At 42.3% G+C, this 14,050-nt stretch overlaps 1 protein-coding gene across 2 annotated transcripts in view; it reads right to left on the reverse strand.

Annotated features, from left to right (window-relative positions):
• GABBR2 (gamma-aminobutyric acid type B receptor subunit 2) overlaps positions 1-14,050 on the reverse strand; it is a 982,804-nt gene that overhangs the window by 552,285 nt on the left and 416,469 nt on the right. The window lies entirely within an intron of this gene.

A 14,050-nucleotide genomic window follows, 5' to 3' on the forward strand; every position in this document is an offset into this window, starting at 1 on the left:
TCCGCGGCTTTCGAATTTGCCGCGAACACCCCAAATTGTTCGCTGTTCGGCGAACTTGCGAACAGCCGAAGCTCATCCCTAATAGAAACACCATAAAATATAAGATAAACAAGTTTTTTCATGAACATTAAAGCGGAGTTCCAGTCCCCCAATTAATTTTTTTTAAATACTCTATTATAATTGTGTCCACTTCAAATACAACATTTAGATAATGACATTAATGTTGTCTTTTTATTTCATGTTTAATTTGTTTAAAACAAACCAGATCTCTGCTGTGGGCATCTCTTCTATCTCTTCTATTTATTTCCGGGATTCGGTGCAGCTGGCAACCCAGCATGTACCTCCTAAACTCGCACCTGCGCAGTAATGCCACACTGCGCTGCGCTCTTTCATCCTGACAGGTTGCTATAGCAATGGCGACAGTGGTGGAAGTTCCTGCCCCATTGATATAGCAACCTGTCAATCAAAGAAAATCCTGAGCAGAGAGGCTCCACTTTCTCCCTGTAGATCCTCGTCCATGAAAATGGCGCTTAACTCCTCCCGTTCTAGTCATTTCTGGTCCAGAAATCATGCCAGATTTCGGTATTAGACGATTCACATGGACTCCAGGAATAGATGATGCTGATATCCTAGAAGTCCATGGGAATTGCCTAGTTACATTATCGCCTAGGCGGCCAGGGCCGGAAGTGCTCCTAACAATAAGGGAAAAAAAGGTATTTAAAAAAAAATAACTATTTGCCATTTAAATATAAATGAGTTTGGACATTAGATTTCAAGTTGAAAAAATGGGTGGAACTCCGCTTTGAATGACACATTTACACTGAGTGATAACTGCTTAAAAACTAAATCCATCGTTCCTTTTACTCTAAATAGTTTGTCTCGGACAAACTTGTATTTTTATCAATAAATACAAGGCTTCTTCTAAATGGCCGAGGTGGCGATCATGATATCATTCACTCACCTCTCCAGCTCAGCCATTTAAATTATTGTTTGTTAGTACATTATATTATTTATTTATTTGTTGATGCATGCTAACTAGAAAAACATCAAATATCATTGATCATGCGAATACAGCTTTTTAAGTACATTTCTACCCTACATATCTGTACATATTATGATGTTCCAGTCACACTGTTGCAGCAGTACCCCCGCAAGAGCTACTGGAAATGGTGGGTTCTCCCACCATTTCCGGTGATGACCCATCACGTAACTGAACCAAACACTGACACACCAATAAAAGAAAAAATGGGCTTTATTTAAACAATTAATACTAAGCCCTACAGAGAAGTATTGTTTAAACAAGCTGGATACCAGTAAAGGTACTAGGTTGAAAATAGCAGTACAATTCAATATCACAGTAAGGGAAATAGGGCTGCCTCTTTACCTCCAGTGAAAGGCCTTACTTAGAATGCACTGGGTGAGCAGAGAATGGTGCTGTAGACAACAATAATAAACAACAAACAATGCAGCAAATATACCCAATATGTGGCAGGAGGGATGCACCTATCTACTGGGGCCAAAATACCATTTTAGACTAACTAACCCATGGCCAGTGGGTAAATCTGCAACAAAATATGACTGAGAGATCCTATTATGGGGGGAATTGGCACCCCCATACTGACTGAGGTGAGGCCTTTTCACTGTAATGGTGGAGTGCTCAGCCTTACAAGGAAGGTGTTTGTAATCCAAAGGGCAAAGGTATCTTTGAAAAGTGTCCCAACAACAGACAGAGAAAGTATGTGTTTCTCTTTAGGTAAAGCAGCAGTGTCCCAATATGTGCAGACAAACTCAAATATGTATAGGGATAGTTAAAGGCTTCTCATCAATATGACATACTGTATGCCCTTTTTGTATGCAATCTGTCCTTTGATGATTATTCCGAAAGATGTGATTAAAAATAGGCCACAATCCCTTTTGCAGATCTCTCCTGGATATATAGAGTACAGTCAGTCTTCCATATGAGGAGGCATACAGTAAGGTCTCCTCACACATGGAAAGCCTCTCCTCTGGATGTAGAGACTGCTTTCTCTCCCTAGTAGTCTGTGCAATTTTTCCTTGTGTAGGCCAATTGCTTGCCTCATCCTGGCTTATGTTCCCCAGGATTCTCTTTTCCTCAGCACAGTACTTCCTGCTACCTCTTTTTTCTGGGTTATCATCCAGCCTGCAGGTCCCCTCCAAGGCTCTCTCCCATAGGTGAGGCTTTATCTGACACTGGCCAATCATGTTTTTTCAGTGAGCAGGTTCAGCCCCAGCCACCATTGTGGTGGTCAATCACAGTCCCTCCCCCTTCTGACCTGACAATCAAATGCCAATGGAAAGACCCAGTCAAGCTAGAGTCTGGCAACAAAGATAACTATGCACAGGATGTCCAGCCAGGGCTTCACTGTCATTCTCATGAGAGGAGATTAAATTGTATTCTATTCTCTCATTTTTCAGCTTCTCTACAGATTGCCTTTCTATTCATAACAATCCTTGCCTAACACGGAATTGTTTTGCATAACTGTAATACACAATATATCACTGCATATGATTACATTGCAGTCGTATCCCACTGTATCATCTTCCATATTAATTTGCCCAGCTCTTCGCTCTCTGTATAGCTAGGGCTGAGAAATGCATAGAGCGCATTATGCCAGAAATCACTCACTGGTGGAATGCAAGCCGTTGGCTTAACAGAGCACATGCACAGGTGGCCCAGCCCAGAATGCTTGAAGAGCAGCATGCACTTGTAAAAGGTAACTCTCTACCACAAAATTCCTCTGGGTTATTATAAGTTAAAACTCATATATATTTAAATTTTTTCCCCATTTACCTACTTTAAATGTCTTTACTCTTGACATCATTCATTAAAATTTTATGATTTCAACCAGCCTTATTTCTGGAAATATGGACTTATATGTGATAAATAAATTAACAACCTACAGCAAAACATGAGATTATATATATATATATATATATATATATATCTATCTAGATATATTTATATCTAGATAGATATATATATATATATATATATATATATATATATATATATATATATATATATATATATATATATATATACACATATATATATATCTAGATATAGATATATATAAATATATATATATATATACAATTTTATGTGAACTAATTTTTACTTCTACATTTATATTCATACCGATAATATGATTATGGTATACTGATTTTTTTTTTTATATTTACACTCAAGACTTTTTTTCTCAGAGAATAGGTGTAGGAACTCACCCTCCCCGGCTAACTCCCCACCCCCAATCCTGGGGTTCCTCGCGGAGAGACCTAAAGCAGTGCCAGTACCCAATCCACAGCTCCCCTTTTCTCCTCCAGTCCACAGCCCCCCTTTTCTCCTCCAGTCCACAGCTCCCTTCTTCTCCTCCAGTCCACAGCTCCCCGCTTCTCCTCCAGTCCACAGCTCCCCGCTTCTCCCCCAGTCCATAGCTCCCCTCTTCTCTCCCAGTCCTCAGCTGTGGATGAGGGTTAGCTCACAAAACTTGCATCCCTCCCTACACAGTTCTCACTTTGCACAATCTGCCCCCTTTTACTTTACAGCTGTCATCTCTTTTCATAAATCCCCTCAACCCATAACCCCCCCCCCCGCCCCCAGCTGGCATGTCTGCACTACACCTCCAACCTCTCCACAGTTGTATCTCTGCATAAGAACCTGTTTATAAAAGCTTCACAGCAGGACAGCCGGCAGTTGAGCGCAGGTTTTTTTTCCAACACAGTGCAGTTTCCACCTACCAGACCTGTAGCACACAGCCAGATTATGTCACTCGGTTCTGTACTGCTAAGGTCTGACAGGCATTGGTGGGGGTGGGGGCGGGGACTGGAGCTGGCTCCTGATTCACCATAGAAATGAAAAAAAAATGTGGGCAGTTGTAGTACTTGGACCTGGGGCACCAACCAACAAATGGCCATTCCTGCACACACATGATAACATACAGAAGATGGTAGAGAAGGTAAGTAGTGCAAAAACTTCCTCTACTGCCTTTTGTGTTTAGTGAGAGGTTGGAGAGGGAAGGTGTTCTGGCTGAAAAGCCCTGTTTATACTATAAATCAATGATGTATCTATATCATCACACCTATACCAACAATTATCCAGCGTATACTGTAAAATTTTTTATAATGACTACAAATGTATTATATTGACATCTTTAAATGTTTTCATTTATGTTTTAATTTATGTATTTCATATTCATATTTATACTATTTTATTATTTATATACTCACCAAAGCCCTAATGCTGTACACCAATGTTTCTTATTTTATGTATTACCAACCATTAAACACCATAAATATCAGTCACACTAACTTTTGTACTCAAGCCCCATTTTGTATTCATTGTTCTTATACCTGTCCTGATGGAGTGGCCATGTTGATCCCTTGAAACAAGATGATGCATTTTTTTGTTTGAAAATTATTTAACACCCCCAAACAAATATACTGAAATTTTTCTGTAAATAGAGTCCCTGTAGAAGAAAATTGTGGCAGATGCTCAAGATTCATGTGACTTTATAAAAGTAAATAGGCACCAAACATCAAACCTTACGTTTCTGCAAGCCCATAAGATAGAACACAACTAGATTACCCAAAATTGTCCATTCATTTACACTTAACCATTAATGGTGGCCCTAGAATTATTGCTTTTACTCTGATTTTCGTGGCTACACTGTACATTTGTGGCACGATTGTGTTTATTTCCATTTGCTTGAGTGTGCAGGACAATGGAGTTGTTTTAAAATGTTCTGTGATTTTAATTTATTTTATTATAATTGTTTTTTTTCATTTAACTTTATTGCCATCACAAGGGGGCTAACAAACACCTAGGTCATGGATATGCAATTAGCGGACCTCCAACTGTTGCAAAACTACAAGTCCCATCATGCCTCTGCCTCTGGGTGTCATGCTTGTGGCTGTCAGAGTCTTGCTATGCCTCATGGGACTTGTAGTTCTGCAACAGCTGGAGGTCCTCTAATTGCATATCCCTGACCTATGTGATATCAATTGGCAGGTACCAGGTACTCTTTATGGAGATTAGAGGGGACTATTAGATTCCTAATGTTAGCCCATCAAGCACAGAACTGTGATTGATCAGCTGTTTACTTGACTTTTTGGCTCAGAGCTAAATGCTTCTAGGTTCATTCACTGTAGAGCAGATCAAAATCCTGAACACACTTACTGTGGTCCTGGACTCCCCAGAGGATCGGGGGGGTCAGGGAACCACAGCAGGGAGGTGCAGGTGGGGGATAGCATTTTGCATTTTTATAAAAGTGATCAGGCAGCTCTACAGTCACCCATATTACTTTTAATTAATAGCTAGGAGCCAGCTAAAGACAACAGTACCAGGCCCATGGCTACTGATGCAGCCGCTAGCTTGTTTGAACCTCTTAAATACCGGGACATTTATAAATGTAACTTGGTAGACAAGGGGTTAAGCATTTCAACAATTCCACATTTACACATCACTAAAATGGAGTAATGACATTTTTTAGTTAAATCTTTACTTGGACAAGTAGCAACAATTAACGTGCAACTAAAGGCAAAACTTTTTGCAAAATTTTGTATTGAACACTAATAGAGGGAAAATCTTCCAAAGGGGACACAGCTGGCAAAGAAATAAAACCGATGGCATTTTTATGCCCACCACGCATGAGTAATGCCCTGCACACACGGTCGGACATTGATCGGACATTCCGACAACAAAATCCATGGATTTTTTCCGATGGATGTTGGCTCAACCTTGTCTTGCATACACACGGTCACACAAAGTTATCAGAAAATCTGATCGTTCTGAACGCGGTGACGTAAAACACGTACATCGGGACTATACACGGGGCAGTAATAGCTTTCCTCTCTTAATTTATTCTGAGCATGTGTGGCACTTTGTGTGTCGGATTTGTGTACACACGATCGGAATTTCTGACAACGGATTTTGTTGTTGGAAAATTTTATAGCAAGCTCTCAAACTTTGTGTGTCGGAAATTCCTATGGAATATGTGTGATGGAGCCTACACATGGTCGGAATTTCCGTCAACAAGGTCCTATCACACATTTTCCATTGGAAAATCCTATCGTGTGTACAGGGCATAAGAGAGCTAAAATGCACTCACCGATATTAAAGCTGCCAGAGGAAAGCAGCAACATGCGCTTTTGTGTCAACAGGTTTCTTCACATGTTGTCAACCAGCTCCATTCTCACAATGGGGACACCCTGTGGTACTGCTTCTCACCACTGGAGACAGTGAGAAGGTCTGCTTGATACTGTCTGGGAAAAAAGTGCTCACCACACGGAGCCACAAGCAGGGGACCACATGTCGTATATCTATAAAAAAGTATAGATTTCACATAAAAAAGTAAAAGGCTTTAACTAAATGCCAGTAAAATGATTGTCCTGACAAATAAAACAGTGCACTTACAAAGAGAGCTGCCAGTTCCAAGCATGGCAGTGGTGGCGAGATAGCAGCATGTAGCTCCTGTCCCAACACGTTTCATGCGAATGCACATCTTCAGGGGATGTTAGTATGTCCCCTAAAGATGCGTATTTGCATGAAATGTATACATGTTGCTGCTTTCCTCTGGCAGCTTTAATGTTGATGAGTGCATTTTAGCTCTGTTGCTCATGTGTGGTGGAGAAGATTTCCATTAGCTGGTGGAAGACTTTTTCTTTGTGGTGATATTTATCACATATTTTGGACTCTTGTATTGGACTTTATTTACTCTGATTTATGTTTTATTATAATTTTGGAATATTGTACTTTTATGCTTTTTGCACACTATGCTTTTTGCACATTATAAATGATGTGTTTCTAGCATATGCTTTAAGCTTATAATATTCTATATTTGGAGGCGCTGCATTATTTTCTTTGTTGCATTCTTGTGTTTTTCTTTTTCTAGTAGTAGCAATATAATGTAAATATTTTGCACGACCGGTATGACTTTTTTAATGTAGTAAAAAGAAAACTAGCTAAGGAGAGAAGGGAGAGGAAGGAGTTAATTCAAGATAGTTAGAGATAATAAAGTGTATGAAAGTCAATTCCTCGCTTTGATTACAAGCTAGAAAGCAGTGATGGAATGATTTTCAGGCACTAGAACCGAAGGAGAAGGTAAATTGTGGCCAGGGAAAGAATTTAAGCGGCCCATTGATGTAACAATTTTTTTTTTCCTTCAACCAAGCTAGTTGAATGGAAAAAACTGACCCAAGTCCCCCATCCACACATTCAATATGGATGGCATAATCCTCCCGCTAAACTACTGTATTTTGACAGCAGAGGAGACTTCCCCACCATCAGAATACACTGACTGAGTTGACGACCCCAGGGGGAGAAGATGAGTTTGAGACCTGGATGAGCCAGGCTCTGCAAGCCATGGAAGAATGGGGTGTTCCAGAGGCTGTGAAATGACAATGGCTGAGTGAGAGTCTTTGAAGGCCCAGCAGCTGATGTGATCCGTAATCTGAAAATGGGCAAGAGGACTTGTGATGACCTATACTCTGTCTTTGAGGAATTGAAACTATTGCTGATCTGATGTAGAAATTCAACCACACTCACCAACAGAAGGGAAAGAATCTGTCTGGATATATCTCCAGAGTAAACAGGATGTTGCATCAAACCATCGTCAAGAAGGGCATTGACCTCAAGGATGTTGATCAGGCTCGTCTGGACCGGGTTCTGCAAGGAGCCTGGCCAAATTATCCCATCATGTTGAAGCTATTGCTGAAGAGAACTCAAGTGGTACCCACCTATCCTGAGTTAATAAGGGAGGTTGAAGAGGAGGAGGCTCTGTTAGAGGGGAAAATTCAAAGACCCAGAGAGTCGAATTCCATTATCGGAAACAAAGAGATAGTAGTGGATCGAACTGTTCATGCAGAAATGGATTTTTCAGATGAGGATAGTGGAACTGAGTCTGAACCGGTGGGGTTGGCCCCCCTGATGTCCATAAACCTGTAGCCGAACTAGGGCAAACTGAATTGATGACCCAAGTAGCTCAGGCCCAAACTTAAATGTATCATGCTCTGATGCGAGTGATGGAGACTCAAGCAAAGGTTCAGGAACACGTAACAAAAATGGTACAAAGGGCGGGAGAAGAGATGTTACGAGTGTGGAGAGGTTGGACATTTCCGAGCTGAGTGCCCCAAATCTGGCATCAGCTGTCAATTACTCACCTAAGCTCTAAGAGCTTTACAGAAATTGCTTCTCCCAAAGTCGGCAGGAAACTTCAAGGGACCTCAGTGAAGGAGCTAGGTGGGAGTCTCAAAGGAAAACTGCACTCCAAAGGCAAGAAAAGAGAAGAAAAAAAGGGGATGCAAGTCACCAGCTTCCCCTAACCCCCCAGCACCTACACAAGCTACAAAATTAAGACCCTCAGATAAGGGAAGGCGGGGACAGGAAATCAATGCACACCCTGCTGAACAAGAAAAAAAATCAACTTCACTGCTTTCAAAGAAGATTATGGCACAAACCGTAGAGTCACCTGTAGGAAACCTGCCAAAGAATTGAGTGGGGCCTTCCCCTATAGTCACAGTGCAAGTGGAGGGCATCTATATGCAAGCCTTTCTGGACACTGGAGCCCAGGTGACACTATTGTATCGAGACTTCTACCACAAATACTCAAAGCATATCCCCCTGAGGCATCTCGATGAGTTAGAGATCTGGGGCATAGGAATGGAGAAGTGTCCCTAAGATGGATACATACCCATCAAGATAACTTTTGATACTGTGTCACGTACCTGGTCGGAGTCTGAAATGACAAGGTCAGCCTCTCTTGTATCTCCGGCCCTGGTCCCGCTGAGAGTGGAGACAGAAGGAACCAAGGGACAGAAGGAACACGAGTGCCTGCAGATGTAGCCCTGGAAGCCTGAAGCAGACAATGCAACTCTTGGAAGGCAGAAAGTCACAGCAGGTCACTGGAACGAAGTTGCAGATACTCGGGTTGCAGAGTAGAACCAAACAGGTGACAGGAGCGTAGTTACAAGGATAGCTGGGTTCGGTAGCAGGTGGGCAGCAAGGTACAAAGACATCAGGCAGGAGCAGGGTCAAATAGCAAGCTGGGATCAGGAACCGATAATCAGAAGTATAGGAGAATCCAGTAGCAAGGTCAGGGAAAGTCAAGGTTCAGCAACAGGTAATAGGCAGGTAACAACAGGATACAGGTACAGGAACAACTGAAGATCAGTCAGCATCTGTCTGAAGTCAGTGCGCCCCTTAAATAGACCGTCTGGCATCAAAGGAAAGCGTGGACGCGCTCCTGCAGACACGCACACTGCTTTGCGCATGCGCATTGGCGCATCTGCAATCTGCTGAGTTCTCTATGTGCGCATGAGTGCGTGAGTGCATGAGTGTGCGAGTGCGCCCGGAGCGCAATGACAGTTCTCTTACATTGCCCCCTTCTTATGAGCAGCCTCCGGATGCCCCTCAGGGGCTTCTTTTCTGGATGACACTGGAAAAAGGCTCGTACTTTTTGTGGGGCATGCACATTAGCAGCTGGTTCCCAAGAATTCTCCTCTGGGCCATAACTTTTCCATTTGATTAAGAATTGTGTTTAGCCCCTCTTGGTTTTACAATCCAGCACAGCTTCAACTTCATATTCCTCGTTGCCTTCGACGAGCAGTGGAGAAGGTCTTTCCGGATCCCGGTTGGGAAAAGGGTTAGGCACCATTGATTTTAGTAGGGAGATGTGGAATACCGGATGAATTTTCAGATTCTTAGGTAGTATTAATTCAAAGGCCACAGGGTTGATTTTCCTTTTAACTGGAAAAGGCCCCAAGTATTTCGGACAAAGTTTCTTGGAGGGACATCTAAGTTTTAAATTTGCAGTAGATAACCAGACCTTATCTCCCGGTTCCAGATTCAAGTTACCCCTCTTCTTCTTGTCAAAAAATTTTTGTTGCTAGCCTGGGCTTTAGAGATGGTATCCTGGAGTAATTTGTTGTAAAAGTTCAGTCTGTCTTGTACAGCAGGTACGGAAGACTCTATAGGCAACTCAGGCAGGAAGGAAGGGTGATATCCATAATTGGCAAAAAAAAGGTGATTGCTTGGTAGCAGAGTGAATTGAGTTATTATAAGCAAACTCCGCCAGTGGGAGAAGGGGAGACCAGTCATCCTGAGAGAAATAGTTGAACCAACGGAAGTATTGCTCCAAGGTCTGGTTAGTCCTCTACGTCTGTCCATTTGTCTGAGGGTGGTAAGCAGTGGATAGACGGAGTTCAATGTTTAAAGCTTCACACAAAGCCCTCCAAAATCTGGAGGTGAATTGCACCCCTCGGTCAGAGACGATGTTGTCAGGGATACCATGCAGTCTTACAATTTCTTTGATAAATGTGGAGGCAGTCTCAGCGGAAGAAGGGGTGCCTTGCAGGGGTACAAAATGTGCCATTTTGGTCAGAAGATCAACAACAACAAATATAGAGGTAAAGTTCTCAGACGGGGGAAGCTCCACAATATAATCCATAGATATCATGCTCCAAGGCTTCTTTGGCACAGGAAGACATTCCAGTAGACTCCAAGTCTTGGCTCGATTGGTTTTACAGCGTAGGCATGTCACACAGGATTTTATATATATTTGTTACAGTCCTGTATCAGGTCAGGCCACAAGAAGGAATGGGAAATTAAGTCTATACTCTTATAGATACAGAAATGGCCCGCCAAGGGGTGATCACAGCACCATTTAAGAACAGAGACTCTGAACTCTTCCGGGGACAAAGATCTGTTCTTTGTGATAATAGAGCCCGTCCTTTAACTGGAGAGGTAAATCTTGAGAAGAGGGGTGCTCTGTCACATCTGCCTTTATTTGGGACATCAGGTCTGACTGAAGAAGGAGGAAATTCTTGGCCGACAGGATAGTGTCTGGCTCAGAGGGTCGGACTTAACCATGGAACATGCGCGACAGCGCATCTGGTTTGCCATTTTTAGAACTAGGACGGAAGGTGATGTGGAATATGAAGCGAGACAAAAACAATGCCCATCTTGCCTGCAGGGGTTTTAGTCTCTTGGCTGTTCTCAAATATTCCAAGTTCTTGTGGTCGGTGAAGATGAGGATAGGGTGAGAGGCTCCCTCCAACAAGTAACGCCATTCCTCAAGTGCTGTTTTAATGGCCAACAATTCCCGATCTCCAACATCATAGTTCCTCTCAGAAGGATTCAGTTTCTTGGAGAAGAAGGCTACGGGATGTAGTAACGATTTAGGGCCCTGTCACTGAGATAGAATAGCCCCTACGGCATTCTCAGAGGCGTCTACCTCCAAAACATAGGCCAAGGATGTGTCGGGATGCTTCAGAATGGGAGCTGAGGTGAACAAGGTCTTTAATTGTTCAAAGGATGCTTGTGCTTCAGGGACCGATCGGAAGGGAACATGCTATTTGGTTAGTTGTGTAATATGAGAAATAATGCCAAAAAAGGTTAAAAAACACAAGAGACAGTTTTTGACAAGTCCTTTATTAATTTCTTCTTCTTCCATCTTCTTTCTTCTGGTCTTCATTCAGTGTTCTTCTTCTTCTTCCATCTTCTTCTTCTCCATCTTCTTGTGTCGCATCTTCCTCCGGGTTCTTCTCCGCTCCATCAGCACGATCCGCCTCAGTGGTAGTCTTCCGCCGTGTAACGCTTCAGTTCTTCTGACACTTCTTATATAATGGACCCCGCCCTCCTCTGATGCACGGGGACTTCACGGGGACTTCCCTGTGGCTTTCCCTGTGTTGTCAGAGGGGGCGGGGTCACCCGTTTATGTAGTTTAGTAGTTTTACATGTAATCATGTGTATAAAAATCTTCAATTGCATCATAATAAAGCAGAACAGTTAAGTGGAAAAATGTGGAGTGTATCTTTGGTGCCTGTTCCCTACTGCAGTAGTTATTATTAATTTGGGACCACTAATCAATATGAGGATAGGAGTTGCCTATCTATAAATTTCCATGTCAGGATGTTACATCACTGGAATTAAGGGTACTGTAGGTTAAGTTCTGCTTTAAGAACAGAAACCAAAATTCAACCTTCGGCACTCAGGTGAGGTGAAATTACCTTATTCAAGATCTCCTGGATGAATCCACTGTCCAGTGTGTATAGCATGCCTTGCTGCCCACCTCTGTCTGGGGTACTCCACACTATATAAAGAAAACCAGAGAAGTGGTGCACCGGTCCAGTGCATCATCTTTAAACACCGCTTATTAAAAGGAGAATGGGTTATCATACTCACAAACCAATGAAAAGGACATGTTCATTACAACTATCCACATAGGGAACCACCAGAATCGCTATACATGCTTCTTATATACTGGGAAGATGCCACATGGGTCTGAAAATTCTGATGGGTTTCAAGGGAGGTCCCCTCCTCATCAGAACCAAAAAGCTAAAGAGCTGCTTAAGAGCTGCTTTGATCTATTACCCCCACCCTGCCTCAATGAGGGGGCTGGGTTAGAGGTATGTTCAAGTGATTACTACAAAAACCAATACAATGTACACCATTTGAAAAAGACACATTATCCCAGGCTGTTAAAACAATACCACCAACCAAAACACTCACATGGAGCTTATCTCACAAAGATGGCCAGCAACAGCAGCACCAAATGCAATTTAATAGTGGATTTGTCATGAAAATACATACTATTCCCAGTAATGTCCAATTTAAAATCACACTTACAATAGAAAAGTGATACCTCAAGCCCCGACAATTGGTGCCAAATAAGGAAGATAAATAAGAAAGATAAAAAAAAGTCACTATTATTTAGAAAAAAATGTATAAAAGTATGTATCTTTTGGAAAGCAAATCCAAAATGGTCCAAAATGTATCCTTAGAATGCACGTAGTATCTGAAGACCAATAGTGCTGCTCCAATTTGCATTCCAGCCAACACTTCTGGTCACGCACCCCAGGCTTCACTTCCGATTATTGGCTGACACTCTGGCCTATCATTTCAAAAGCAGGGTGATACGATATGGCAGCTAAATTACTACCATGGCTGCAAAATACCTGAAGGTTACAAATTCAGAAATGTGGCCTGCTGGCAATCAAAAGTCCACTAAAACAAAACCCATCTTATATGGCTGCTGAAAGGATACTGCGGCCAATGTGAAATCAACAAGAAACTCAGCAAAACAAGCATGTAAAATCACGCTTGGCTCAGGGCAAAAATGTGGCTCTTTGGTGCAATAAATGTACATAGGCAGCCCATTGAAGTGAATGGGCTGCCCTATGCTCAACACATAATTCTATCTGTGAAGCACCCCTTTTCAAACCGCTAGCAAAAACCTGTGTTTCCACTAAGCTGTGTATAAGAGGGGCTAATTTGGATGTGGATCCTAGCAGATGGTTGTTTCTTAGGACATCTAAGGTTGTGAACTTACAAGCTCAGTGACAGAGATCCAGACCTAAGGATAATATGGTGTAAAACTTTTTTATTTTGCCTGGATAAAGCTAGGAAGGGTTACATTTTCAGCAAGATTTTTCTTGCCATCTGTATTTATGTTGAAGAAGTTTCCTTTTACTTCTTTTCAGAGGAAGAAGTGATGGTAACACTCTGCAATAGGGACACAGATAAGAAGAAAAACAGCAGTAATAGTAAAGCATGGAATGGTGAGGACATCTGACAATATTTTTTTTTACCATTGCTCTCCTAATTCTGGGGCAGTGACTCTGTTAAAAGGTACAGATGCAATAGCCTGGAAGTTGTTGGTGGCACAGTTTCTCCCATCATAGCTTGAGCAGCTTTCTTATTCCACTACATACACTTAGACCCCTTTCACACTGGGGTGGTTTCCAGGCGCATTAGCGCTAGAAATAGCCTCTGCTAAGCGCCTGAAAACTGCTTCTCATACATACTGGGGCGGTGCGCTTGCAGGATGGGAAAAAAAGTCCTGCAGGCAGCATCTTTGGGGCAGGTTGGGAGCTGATGTATACATTGCTCCCAAAACGGCCCTGCCCATAGGACTGAATGGGCAGTGACTTGAAAGCGCCTTAAAAGCGCTTTCAAAGCGCTGCAAAATGAGAGTCCTTAACCCTTTTTTTGGGGTTAAAAGCACCCCGCTAGCGTGGCCCGCATCTAACTCAG

Source organism: Aquarana catesbeiana, linkage group LG05, assembly GCF_042186555.1.
Source record: "Aquarana catesbeiana isolate 2022-GZ linkage group LG05, ASM4218655v1, whole genome shotgun sequence".
Taxonomy (NCBI): domain Eukaryota; kingdom Metazoa; phylum Chordata; class Amphibia; order Anura; family Ranidae; genus Aquarana; species Aquarana catesbeiana.